General features: G+C 44.5%; 1 long non-coding RNA gene across 7 annotated transcripts; it reads left to right on the top strand.

Moving 5' to 3' along the window:
- Nucleotides 1–9,696: 9,696 nt before the first annotated feature.
- Nucleotides 9,697–12,238, top strand: LOC123044919 (uncharacterized). 7 transcript variants are annotated; one of them, XR_006420739.1, is made up of 4 exons: nt 9,697–10,172; nt 10,318–10,541; nt 10,766–10,854; nt 10,926–12,238. It is a non-coding gene; the product is annotated as an uncharacterized lncRNA (long non-coding RNA). The 7 variants fall into 7 exon arrangements; XR_006420737.1 differs by having other exon boundaries at nt 10,318–10,854; XR_006420738.1 differs by having other exon boundaries at nt 10,318–10,854; nt 10,939–12,238.
- Nucleotides 12,239–14,711: the final 2,473 nt, after the last annotated feature.

Consider the following 14,711-nt stretch of genomic DNA (forward strand, 5'->3'; position numbering starts at 1 on the left):
CAACATATGATGAGTACCTAAACAGGATGACATGACAAAACTATATGATGTCTTTCTAAAATAGGTTGGGATGAAATAATTCACATACATGTTGTCTAAGTATACAGGATGGCATGATATAATTGACATAATTGATTCATATACTAAGCAGCTGGCACTCGCATGTATGATCTCTAAACTAAGCAGATAGAATTCAATATTGTGCATATGATGTCTAAACTAAGCAATGCAAGACACCATATGCATCATATGAGAAATATAAACATTGCAACTTAGAGCATACACCTCAGGTGGGATATAGGACTGGTCATCTGTCTCTGAATCCTCCTCTGAGGAGCTCCCTGTAACCATCGAGATATATGCTTCAACAGGTACCATTGCCTGCTCTGAAGACCTTGTTTTCACTCCAGATTTTTCCATAACCGGCTCAAATGGCTGATACACATGAAGAGTAGTTCAATATACACAGATTGTCGACAAATGGAATACGTAATGAAAAAAAGATGGCATGAGATAATTCACATATATGATGCCTGGCTCCATGGCGGTGCATAATTCACATATATGATAACTGGCTGAAAAACATGGCATTGCATAATTCACATATCTGATATAGAAAGCAAACAGGAGGCATTCACACAAAGCATGTCTAATCTAAGCAGATGGCATGGCAATGCAAGACACCATATGCATGATATGAGCAATATAACCCAGCCAAGTTAGAGCATGCACCTCGGGGGGGGATACGACTGGTCATCTCTCTCTGAATCCTCCTCTGAGGAGCTATCTGTAACCAGCAAGAAATCTGCATCGACAGGTAGCACTGACTGCTCAGAAGACCTTGTTTTCACTCCAGATTTTCCCATGACCGACTCAAATGGCTGATGCACAGGAAGAGTAGATGAATGTATAAACATTGTTGACAAATGGAATACATTATGGAAAAAAATATGGCACGATACAATTCACATATACGATGACTGGCTAAACAGGATGGCATTGCATGATTCACGTATATGATGCCTGGCTAAAGAAGATGGCATTGCATAATTCCCATATACTCCCTCCGTTCCTAAATATTTGTCTTTTTAGAGATTTCAAATGGACTACCACATACGGATGTATATAGACATATTTTAGAGTGTAGATTCACTCATTTTGTTCCGTATGTAGTCACTTGTTGAAATCTCTAAAAAGACAAATATTTAGGAATGGTGGGAGTATGATATAGAAACCAAACAGGTGGCATTCACACAAAGCAAATCTAAACTAAGCTGATGACATATAAGATGTATAATGTAAGCAATGCAAGGCGCCATATGCATGATATGACCAACATCAGCATGCCAGGTTAGAGCAAACACCTCAGGTGGTAAACAGGCGTGGTCGGCTCCTTCTGAATCTCCATCTGAACAGTTATCTTCCTCTGGAATACAATCTGGAAATGCAGGAGGGGGGGCACTTCGCCCACCATGGAGCAGCGTCTGCATGACATTATATTCGCACGCAACGGTCTTCTCTTTTTCTCTACATGTTCAGTACGATTGTGTACAATATCTGACATGCATAATAAAAAAATAGTTAGATTTTGTAAGGCCTAAGGGGTGCATGCAAAAATCAAGACTGATGGTAGCAAACGAGTGGATGGATCCAAAACTAATGATAGCAGGTAGATTATAGCTTCAGTTTAAAAAGATAGACAATGGATCATCTATTGTTTGTTGCCCACCCAACATGAACCACATAGAAGACCCCAGATGAACCAGATAGTAGACAGATACTATTCGTTGCTGGCTCGATATGAGACCCATGGGCAATTCAAAACTCAAGATTGAACGATAAAGTAGCAGGTAATAATAACCGATGTATAACGTAAGCAAACACGAAAGACTGCGACCTCTCTTCCGGAACTGTGTAGTCCTCAGGTTCATCTGCTCAGTCGATGATGGTAATGCAGTTGGCGTGGCTGCCGGCAACGGGGAAGATGATCTGAGGCGGCGAAAGAAAGTCTGCAGGGGGGATCTCTGCTGCAGTGAATGCTTCTGTCGATGGTGCACCTCAGGTGGGGTGGATGACGGCACGGCAGGAGCAGGACATAACACACAGAGTTTTCTTTGATGCCAATCTGAAAATGAAGTAAATCTGTAAGGGCTCCTTAGAATTGGAGGATTCTATAAACGCAGGGACAGGAAAAACACAGGAATAGGATAGGAATGCACGTGCAAAACAGAGCATTTGGAAACATAGGATTTCAGTCAACCTGGGTGTTTGGCTCACATGAATTGGAAGAACAGAGGAATGGAGAAACAAAGTAATGCGACGAGTGTACAACCTCTTTGGCATAGCCTTGTGGACCTCAACATCATTGGGTTGGACATGGAGGATGGTGATGATGCTGGTGTGACTGTCGGAGGCGGGAAAGAAGATCCGAGGCCTCTGGAAACGGCGCCGAGGGTACTGCTCCGCTGTGATGGACGGTTCCGTCATTGGAGCAGCTCCGCTAAGGTGTACGGCGACGAGGCTGAAGCATGACAAGACAGACAATGTTAATCTGAAGTGGGACCCTAATATCATCTGCAATAGATGATGTAAAATACATCACCAAAAAGTGATAGATGTAAAACGCATCAGCCGCGCCACGGCCGCTCCGACAGATGCTGTAAGTACTGTTCACTCTGAACTTAACTGAAGAAAATGAACTTCACAGTCAAAACTGGATTTTACTATCGAAACTGATTGAACTAGTAACAGAGCATTGCAATAGATGTTTAGGGCATTCGAGCACTAGTAGCAGAGAAGCAGTGATCTAAATCAACAGACGCTCGAGCAGGGAACGCACTAGCAGAGAGCAAGTCGTGCAGTAGCACCGCGAGCGAGTGCTAAAGCAGCAACTCCTGTAGCTGTCAGAGGTTGTGCAGCAGCAGCAGCAGCACAAGCGAGAGCAAGAGCAGAGCAGTAGCACGAACGAAAGCAGGAGCAGTGCAGCAGCGCGACCGACAGCAAGAACAGAGCCGCAGCACGAGCGAGAGCTGGAGCAGCTGCAGCTAGTGCTGTTGTGGAAGTCGCCGCCGAGGAAGCAACGACATGGGGGAGAGACGCCGTGGATGATGTCGGCGGCGACAGCGCTGTTGATGGAGACGCCATGTCTGCTCGGTATCGAGCACCGGCATCCCTGTGAGATTGAATAAAAGATAAAATGCAGCGGTGAGTGCAGAACCTCCTTGGTGGCACCGAGTTGGCCTCGGCTTCATCGGAGGAATTGGTGAGGGTGCTGCGGTTCCGGTGGGGTAGGTCAAGACAGTGTTGTGGGGATTGAGGTGGCGCGATAGACGAGGCGAACGTCGGGGCAACTCCTTGGAGGTGGAGGACGGGGCCGCCGATCCGGCGGGACGACAAGATCGACAACGGATCCTCATCCGGTGCGGTGGATGAGGGACGGCGAGCTGTTGCGGTGGACGACATAGTCGAGGAAGAGTCTCCGGCTGGGCGGCGGTTGGGAGGCCGACGGAGGAGCGTGGGGTTTCACGGGTTTTGGCGGCCTCGGTGTACGAATGGGGGGGGGGGCGAAGGGGGAGGGGGAGCCAAACTTAGGGACGCGCTTGTCTGAAATGTAGGGTAAGTTACCAGCGTACCCCCACCGGTTTTGACACCGCGGCGTGGAGCTTCATTTCCAGCTGAGGGGTAGAAGGGGGATTTCGCATGTCTGGGCTGCGGGAGCGATTTCAGATGAGGAGGGAGTTCACGCGCGCGTCCAAGTTTCGGGATAACAAGGCGCGGCGCGGGTTGAAGAAGCGGGAGTTTCAAAGCAGGTGAGACAAAAGATACTCGAGCTTGAAAATTTCGGGATAACAAGGTGCGGATTCCTTGTTCGGCAGAACAAACTTAACATGTAAAAAAACAATTCATACAAGACACAAGAGAGTCATGTCCCCTTTTACTATATTGCTATAGATGCCATTGAAAAAACTACAAGAAAAATGTAAAAAAAATCGGGAGAACAAGATTACCCTGCACAGTACCAAATCGATTCGCACTTCCCTCAACAACAACAAAAAACAAATCAATTCCCACCAAAGAAAGAGTAATGTCCCTTTTTATATGATTACAGATGCCATGATCTCGAATTTCAATTTTTGAATCCACGTTATGTTGAATTCGAATATATCGTTAGGTGACCTTGCGGTTTATAATTGATGTAGTCGTACATTTTGATCTTCCATCATATATGAACATTTTACTCCACCATGTGAACATATATATTGTCGTCTACCATATGGACTAAATTTGAATCAATTTTCCTTATTTGAATACGATTGTTGTCAAGTTATACAATAATTTAAATATTATCTTGATAACAAAAAACATGCATATAGCAGTAATCATATTTCACTATGAACTACATGTACCATACGCTCTCCAATTCAAATATTTGTATCCATTTTATGTTGAATTCAAATCATAGTACATTATTGGTCTAGGTAGCGAGATGTTCGGGATAATCTAAACCCTGTTTTCATACGTATAATTTTTGGCTGAATTGGGACAAGTTTTGGTATAAGCCTCTTGCAAAACCGGAGATTCTCTCAACAAGCCTCGTGGTTCCGAGAGGGAACGTGTCACCTTTGTGTGCGAAACGATATACGCTGCCTCCCCCCTGATTTTATTTACAGAGGCAACATAGAACTATATGAGTGCCCTGTTAAATTTTGGAATTATTTCGGGTTCATTTGGCCTTTTTATACATTAATTGAGTTTCTGGACTTTTAATGTGCATAATATAAATATGAATTGCATGCACATGCTCCGGTGCACCAAAGTGGGTTGAAAAATCACATGTGTGTCCTTGGTTGAATTTCTAGGTCCCATGGAAGAAATGAGAATGAAATTCAAACATCTGGGCGTCATGACTCGGCCGAGAACATCGAGAAACTTAGATTTTAAATTCATGTAAATCCAAAACTCGCCTGGAAATCATGAAACTTGGCATGGTGTCATGTCATGGCACTAACATGTTGTGGTAAAAAATTGGGCCGATTTGGAAGCTCGTGGTTCTAAGAGGGAACGTGCCACCTTTGAGTGTGAAACGATATACGCTGCCCCCCCCCCCCTTGAGTTTCTTAACAAAGGCAACATAGAACTACATTAGTGCCCTGTTAAATTTTGGAATTATTCCGGGTTCGTTTGTCATTTTTTATACATTAATTGAGTTTCTGGTCATTTAATGTGCATAAGTCAAATTTGAACTACAAGCACATGCTCTCGTGCACCAAAGTTGGTTGAAAAATCACATTTGTGTCCTCGGGTGAATTTCTAGGTCCCATGCAAGAAATGAGAATAAAATTAAAACATCTGGGCATCGTGGCTCGGCCGAGAACATTGAGAAACTTGGTTTTAAAATTCTTGTAAATCCAAAACACGTCTGAAAATCATGAAACTTGGCATGGATGTCATGTCATGGTACTACCATGTTGTGGTAAAAAATGGCCGAATAGGAACAGATTTTGGTATAAGCTTCTTGCAAACCGAAGCTTCTCTCAAGAAGGCTCGTGGTTCTGAGAGGGAACGTGCCACCTTTGAGTGCGAAACGATATACGTTGTCCCCCTTGAGTTTATTTACAAAGGCAACATAGAACTACATGAGTGCCCTGTTAAATTTTGGAATTATTCCGGCTTCGTTTGGCCTTATTTACACATTAATTGAGTTTTTGGTCATTTAATGTGCATAATTCAAATTTGAACTACAAGCACATGCTCCCGTGCACCAAAGTTGGTTGAAAAATCACATTTGTGTCCTCGGGTGAATTTCTACTCCCTCCTTCCATCTATATAGGTCCTAATGCATTTTCGAGGCTAACTTTGACCAAACGTTAGAGCAATAATATATGACATGCAACTTACACAAAGCATACCTTCAAATTTGTATGTCAAAGGAGCTTCCAATAATATAATTTTCATAGTATACATCTCATGTGCTATTAATCTTGTCAATAGTCAAAGGCTGTCTTGAAAAACACATTAGGCCCTATATAGATGGAAGGAGGGAGTAGGTCCCATGCAAAAAATGAGAATAAGATTCAAACATCTGGGCATCGTGGCTCGGTCGAGAACATTGAGAAACTTGGTTTTAAAATCATGAAACTTGGCATGGTGTCATGTCATGGTAGTACCATGCCGTGGTAAAAAAATTGGCCGAATAGGAACAAATTTTGGTATAAGCTTCTTGCAAATCGGAGCTTCTATCAAGAAGGCTCGTGGTTCTGGGAGGGAACGTGTCACCTTTGTGTGCATAATTCAAATTTGAAATACAAGCACATGTTCCAGTGCACCAAAGTTGGTTGAAAAATCACATGTGTGTCCTCGGGTAAATTTCTAGGTTCCATGCAAGAAATGGGAATGAAATTTAAAATTCTGGGCGTCGTGGCTGGGTTGGAAACATTGAGAAACTTAGTTTTTTAATTCCTGTAAATCCAAAACACGCATGAAAATAATGAAACTTGGCTTGGTGCCATGACATGGCACCAACATGTTGTGGTAAATTTGCAGTCCAATTTGCGAAGGCGCACACATTAACAATCAACAAAGTCATTTTGGAACAAGTGCTGCCACGTTACAATAGGAAACACAAGTATTATTGAAACCGTGGGCGTTCTACTTACTAGTATCATTTACGTGCCACCACGCGTCCCCATTTTTTATTAGCTAGGAGGCGCCGTGCAGGGTAGCTATTTGAGTACGAGAGGCGTGTGATCAGACCCCTGCGCATGCTTATCGGGAGGAGAGCCCTTTGACCTCCATCTGCCATCCACCTCTCTCCCAAGGTCTCCATTAATGGCGCCCGAGTCTCTGTTTAATGGCGTGGCTATGTCTCACTCGATTGAGATTTAAGAGAGAAAAAAGAAAATCTGAAAGCACGGATCTTGATGTAAGATCCGACAGACCTATATAGCATCTACTGCGACTTATAGCAAGACTGATGAATATATAAGGACGATTATTTTCTTTTTTTTTATCAAAGAAGGGCTTGCCCCTTCCGATTTTCATTGCTGAAAACCACCACAATTCACAAGAAGTTCAGCACAACTCCAGCCTAACACGAAGGACTAAAAGCTACCAGATTGAAATCGCAACATACCAAGAGGCCAACAAAGGCCAAACATCCGTGCTAGAACCCAACATTTCACAACCGATGATACAATCCACATCCTAAACCGATTATCACATCAAGAGAAACCAGGAAACTAAAGAAAGCCCAGCAGCAACTAGAAGAACAGCAATGCCAGGGTCGCCACAACAAGAGTTTTCTTCATTCCAGCCTCGCAACAATGATCTTCCACAGAAAGATAAGGACGATTAATTGTCTTACATAATTAGAAAGATAATTAAAAAAGCCACATGCGGCTACGCCCAAAATACACAAGGGCAAAATAAGAAGGAAGACAAGGATCTGGCTCGCTGATCTCTACTTTCTTGATGCGTTGCTGCAGGCCGCGGGAACTAGTCTCCGCGGCGAGCGGCGATGAGCTCTTTCGTGTCCTCAAGATGCTGCTTGAGAACATCCACGGATTCCTCCACCAGCCTTTGGCGCTCGTTGCGGAGCATGTCATTCTCGTCCATAAGTTTCTTGACGATGACACCGGTCCTCTTCAACAAGGCACTGGTCTCCTCCTGCTGGTCTGCACTTCGGACGATCTTCTCCCTCAGCAGGTCGCGCTCGGCTCGGAGCCTCTCATTGCCCTCCCTTAGTTGCCGGATGACGTTGGTAGCCTGTTCAAACGAGGCTTTCATGTTGTCCTGCAACCTCACCAAGCCGGAGATCTGATCCATCTGGCTATGGACGATTGCATGCATGCGCCTGTAATAGTTGTCGCCTGCCCGCAAGAAATTTTCCCAGGCCGCAGCGCGGCAGGACATCTCTGCTGCATTCGTGGCGCAGCGGGAAATCTCTGCTGCTTCCGCGGCGCGGCCGGACCAGTCTGCTGCATCGACAGCGTGGCGGGACCTCCGTGCTACTTCAGCGGCGCGGCGGGACCTCTGTGCTGCTACTTCCGTGCGGCTGGACATGTCGGCTACTCTCACAAAGAGGCGGGACATCTCTCGTGCTTCCGCTTCCATGCTCGCCTCTCCCTGGTGGCAATCTCTCGACCCAGAACTCAAGCTAGCCATGGCAGACGCAAGGGAAGGATGCTGAATGACTTGTTTGTTTTTGTGGATGAGGAGTGAGGAGGAATATGCACTCATCTTGGCATACTAGTATTTATAACCGAGTACTAATACGCTCCTAAGTGGGAAATCGTTTAGGTTGTGATTAGTGTGAACAGGTTTGGAATTCAATATAGTGTGGTACTAATACGCTCCTAAGTGGGAAACCGTTTAGGTTGTGATCGGTGTGAACAGGTTTGCAATTCAATAGAGCGTGGAGTAATTTGGAATGTGACGAGACACAAGCTCAAAATTTATTGACGGTTCTAGTTTCGAAGTGCGGCACTATTCCCGGATGGAGTACTTCTTTTTCTACTCCCTCTTTTCCGGTTTTATAGGGCTTATCTCAAAATTTTAATTTTTCCATTTTATAAGGCTCAATTTGGTTGTTCCCCAACACATGTTCAGATTCCAAGGTGCATTAAATCATTGCATGCAAGTATTAAGAGAAAATTGACCATTACATGTACTTTATGCATGCATGCATTGCAATTAATGCATTGATAAACATAATGTTTTGAGAAAAACAAGAGCATTAATTAGGTGCTTTTGCAAACTACAAAAAATATTCCACCACTTATCATAAACCGGAAAGGAGGGAGTACTGCTGTGTACGTGCAATAACTGGCACCGTCGTATACATATCTTACGGTTAATGGGGCGTTTGACAGGAATAGCCGCGTGGCGAGCTCTAGGCTAGTCCTTTTTTCAGACGCATTAAACCTATCTCTCGGGACTTCTCGCACGCACCATCGTGCCACCCACAAAAACTTGTACTCTGAGTTTAGTAGTACGGTATACAGGAAGAGAAGAGGTGCACACACGCACTCGTCCTCTCACACACGTGTGTGTTTTTTCTCGAAAAGGAGGATGATGATCCCCGGCCTCTGCATCTGGGAGTCACACACGCATCTGTAGCTACGAATTGTAGTGTTCTCAACCATCCGATTGACTCTATCATGGATGTACCTATATACTAAAACATGTCTAGATACATCTATATTTTGACAAATGGAAGGCATGTATTGTGGAACGGAGGAAGTGCTTGTCATCAAAATGGATAAAAGGAGATGTATCTAGAACTAAAATACGTCTACATACATCTCCTTTTATCCCTTTTGATGACAAGTAGTACTTCTTACCCAAAGGAACTTTATATCCAACAGACACAAAATATCCGTTCGACTATTGAAAATTACTGATCTGATGTCGAAGTAATTGCCGCATCGCCACCAAAACCCACCATTTCTTAAGCTAAAGTAGACCAAGGTAATCCCTATATTAGCATATCCCTAATAATAAAGCACACCAAAACCCACCATTTCTTAAGCTAAAGTAGACCAAGGTAATCCCTATATTAGCATATCCCTAATAATAAAGCACAGATTGGGTCTCCGGTTCACCGTTGTGTCCTTTTTGCAAAATAATCCCTATTGTTTTATTGTTTTAGGTATTCAACCCGCACTCACGTCCCTAATCCCTAAGTGAATTAATGATTCACGATAGAAAAAAAGGTCCCGAATAGGTGCTGCATCGCCCCCACCGCTTCGCCTCGATTGGCACCGGCGAAGGCCACCCCGCCGCTCGACCTCGACTCGCACTGGAGGCGACCACCACCATCCTCCCTGCTCCCTCCCCTCCCCCAACTCGATATGGATGCCTAACCTGCGGGAACGGGCAGGCGGCCGGCGGGCGATGTGAGGCGCGGTGGCGGCACGAGGAAGACGGGCAGATCCGGGCACGGCGTCGACCGATCTGGCGGCTGGTGCGGCGGCTTGTTCCTGTCCCAACGGCGTCCTGCTCATCCATAGAAGGAGAGAGAAGGGCCCGAGGGAGAGAGGAAATAGATGAAGAAAGGAGAAGGGGCGATCACAGGGTGAGGGAGGCAGTCGCCGGCGATGGCGGCTCCGGTGACTGGTCGACGGGCTTGCTAGGCAAGGCTAAGGAGTACGCTAGGCTGAGATTCGATAGAGGTGTGTTTTATTTTTAGATTTGGGCAGAACAACCAATTCTTGGGTAGATTTATTTGATGTACTGATGGATCATCCTCTGGAGTGCATGAATTGAATGAATTTCTGAATTCTGAGCAGCATGAATTGAATTTATTTTGCACCACAGGGAAGAAGTTGTGGTGGCGGCGAATTATGCAGCCATTGTCTCTCACAACCGCCGGCCCCTGCTCGCGACATATCTACTGAAGCCGCCTCTGCCTACTCCGGTGTGTTGCAGCTCCTTACTCTAGCCACATGTCGCTTGCTCTCCCGCTAGCCTCTGCCTGCTCTAGTCTCGAAGTTGATGACACCCTAATGCAAAGCTCCCACAATCATCCGCTCCGTCTCAGCGTAAGAATCATGCTCGCACATTACCTGTCAACTAGATTAGTTCATTGCGTATGTGTGTAGCCATGCTTTAGTTTTAGTAATCGTTTGATATTACAGTTTGGTTACCCTTTTCTGCTTTGTTAGAAAAAACATGTCCAACTGCAGAAAAGGAGTTTGTATCCAGCTTGACCTCCATAGCAGGAAGATTTTTGTAATCGTTCTATCAATGTTCTATTAATGGACAGAGGAGGAGAGCAATGGAAATAACACCCCGTCGCGGTCCTGGTGCTTCTCTCCGTGGGTTCGCTTACCTCGGCGTTTGTGGCTTCTACAGGTACGTACTAGACGACTACCCATTGTTTTTGTTTTCTATTGACAGTTTGATCGCTTCATCAATCCTTCTAGAGGGTCTTGACAGGAAGGATTGAGCAGCCACTGTGCTGGAGTAGACTATGTGACAGGTTTTTTCCTCTCTCTCCTACCCGTGATTGGTTTCTTTGGTGAAGAAAGCATCACTATCTTTCAATACATCATGGATGCTCAACTTGTATGTCTACATGGTACAAGAATGAAGATTAACCATTCAATCTATTGATTCAGAGTGAGACAAGGGTGAAACAGAATAAGCTCATTTTTGTGGTGAGTTCCCTAGGCCCCAGAACTAGCATTTTAATTACAAAATTCAGTCTTTGATCACGTTATTTCAGTTTCATTATAGACCTTATAATATTTTTTATGCATTAATATAAGGTTTATAATATTTTGTGGAGCAATCAGTTGTGCATAGAAAAGAGCTCACCTAAATTAATGACACGTTCATCTTATCTTCGATTAAAAAAATTTGCCCCCTAATATTCAGTTCTACTGAGAGTTGTAGAAGGCAAAAATCCAGCAAATTAACTCAAGTAAGTGTTTTTGGTATTTCCCAACGTAATTAAAAAATTTCTTCTCAAAATACGACATGGTCATTGTCGGAAAAGAATATTTAGCATGAATGTAGGTGCTTTCATATGAAGCTGGACATGTTTACAATGATCGACCGGATATCGTTACACGTGTCCTGAAGTTTAATGATTTCTGAGAAGTTGTTAAAAGTGGACATTTGTTTCATACAATTCAAGCATGTAAGTTATATACATACTGATTTTGCCCTGCTTTGTTTTAATCTTTTCATTTATATAATCTAACTTTGTCCATCTATTTCTCTTCCTCTATTTTTCGGTTATCCAAGTTTATACATGGTGGGGTTCCAGAATAGAGGCTTGCCTCATACTCATACTTCAATTCGGCTTATAGGGAACAATCATGAGCCTTCGGCCTCCTTCATAGATGGTTTGATTTCGGCTGAGATACCTGATCGTTTGGTTGAGCCCTGGGTTATGCTCTTATGGATTAATTTATGGTTCACGGTCCATGTGGAGACTACAAAGTAAAGTGTGCATGTATGAAAGATGGATTGTGTTCCAAAAGATTTCCCAAAGATTTTAATGAGAAGACATCGGTTGATGATAGAGGCTTTCCTATATATCATAGACGTGATTTGGGTTACTATGTGAGGAACAAGGGTACTGTTAAGCTGGATAATCGATGGGTAGTTTTCATATAATAGTTTTGGTAATGTAATTATTAATGTATATTTCTGCTTGCGAAGCGTACTGGCATATGTTTGCTTTCAATATACATGGTCGTGAGCCTGTAGTGGAGAGATTGGTTGTGCACCTTCCTCGAGTCTTCATTACGAGTTACCTTGGAACCAGGATTTTAATTTTTGTTGATAAGACGACAAAAATTAATGGATACAATTATGGAGAAAATAAATTACTTTGGCTGAACAACCTACAACCAACTGAGCCATGCTTGTCATACTACTATCTGTTGTCATTTTGATGGTATTTTCTAGCTCTTAGTCTGCAAGTGTTGCCAACTCTAATGACTCACGACGCAGACTCACATAGTGCATGATCACATCTTAGCTTTCATGGTAATTCTGCACTTTGAAGGAAGTTTGTTTCTTTTAGGGAAACCAATGTAGTTTATTTTTATCCAAATCCAATAATAAAATTTGATCAATTCCTGTAGTCTTTGGAAGTTGCATATATTTGTCAGGATTAATCAGCTTGATTGATAAGTTATGTTTTTCATTTTGTAGTCTGTATCTGCTGAAACTTTATAGGCCAGTTACACATATTGAAATAGTGTCATTTTCCTTAAAAAAAGATTAGCGTTGCATGTTGATAGTAGCATTGGCCAATAATTTCAGACCGAATAGAATCTAAGATGAGACAGAAGAAGATGGACTGCAAGCTATAACTGAGTAGTGCACAACAACAGATAAACTAACGAATACGAACTCTTATTTATTCTACAGGTGTTGCAACACACGGGCGTGTGATTCATGGTTCGGACAACGCACGGGCATATTTACTAGTATTACTAAGATAAACAGAAGGCACTGTCGAAACATTTAGGACGTGAGCTTGTCAATCTGAATGTGGAGGGACACAAGCTTAGCCCCGGTCAGCAGCTTGGGCGAAACTGTCAAGAAGGTCAGCTCCTGCACATCGACGTCGCCGGGATCCTTGCTGCTTGTCACCTGCATTTCCACCTTGACGGCGTCGGTCGTGCCTTTGGGCTCCCCCGGCGGGCCGTTCGCCCATAGCTTGGCCAAGTAGTGCGGCAGTAGGGACGCCCCCGCTCTGATGTAGACGACCGACATGGCGATAGGCGTGCCGATGTCGAGCACGCCGCCGACCAAGAAAAACGCACGGCGGTCCTCCTCCGCGAACAGCAAGAGCCGTGGCTCCGACAGTGGCACTTGCAGCTGGAGCACCTTGCCGTACTGGATCCTGTGCATGGGCATGGGATGCGCGGTGCTGATGTGGTGGTAGAGCGCCGGCGGCGGGCCTTCATAGCCACAGACGAGCACGGGGCATTTGCAGGGCGCGAGCGGACACATGCTTTGGTGATCGGCGAGCTTGTGGTAAGTGACATAGAGCCCACAGCCTTCGTGCGGGCACTCCACCGTCACCGACGAAAGGATGGAGTCCACCGCCGTGTTCCGCACGTCAAAGCCACCGCCGCGCTCGTACTTCTGGCACTGCCGCTGGTTCCCGGGGCGCTCAACGCAGCAGTCCGCGCAGGACAGGTGCCCTCCCCTGCACTGCAGAAATCAATCGAACAACACATCAATCAAGAAACCTGCACCTTGCTCAATCATCCGAACGGACGAGGTGTATTCGAACCTCATACACTGGAGGCGTCAAGGGGTGGAGGCACAAGGGGCAGTGGAGCACGGTGAGGTCCATCGAGACCCTAGAGAGCTCCATCGTCGGGTCCTGTTCCTGTTCGGTCTGCATGATCTCGCCCTCCTCGTGCACAACCATCTCTCGACTTGGGCCAGGGTATTACAAAGCTTTACCGTCACATATTTTATACTCCCTTCGTTTCTAAATGTAAGTTTTTATAGAGATTTCACTAGGTGGACTACATACGGAGCAAAATGAATCAATCCACACTTAAAATGCATCTATATACATCCATATGTAATTCATAAGGCTGGTCATAGTGGGAGTAACATAGGTAGTAACTTAGATGCCACATAGGCAAAAATGATGAGGTGGCAAGTAGTTAATAAGGAGAGAGGCAAATAGAGTAACATAATATGTTACCATCACATAGCGCTTCCCAATGCAAAATGAGTCTACAAAGTAATACATGAAGAGATCTATATTACCACATATATGATACTACCCACTATGAAGGTAGTAACATAGACTAGTAACATATGCATGTTACTAGTCTAAGTTACTCTCCACTATGACCAGCCTAATGGAATCCATACAAAGACTTATATTTAGGAACGGAGGGAGTACTACTTCAAGGTGCATTAAATCAACACATGCAAGTATCAAAATAAGAGTCACGGCATGCATGCATGCGTTGTAATTAATGCATCGGTAAACGCAAATTATTGAAATATATCGAGTGCAGTGCTTTGATGTGTCGCGTCAACTCGTACATCAATGAGAAGTTTGATTATCCTCTCCCTCGCAGACTTAACTGCACCTGCCTTTGGCTGTATGACAGGTTGGCCACACACCTGTCGGGCCCACCTGTCATACACGCAAAGGCAGGAGCGTCCCTCCCTTGCCCATGAGCGTGATGGCTGGCAAGACTAGGAGAAGTTTTCGC

The sequence above is a fragment of the Triticum aestivum genome, chromosome 2B (assembly GCF_018294505.1).
Source record: "Triticum aestivum cultivar Chinese Spring chromosome 2B, IWGSC CS RefSeq v2.1, whole genome shotgun sequence".
NCBI lineage: Eukaryota > Viridiplantae > Streptophyta > Magnoliopsida > Poales > Poaceae > Triticum > Triticum aestivum.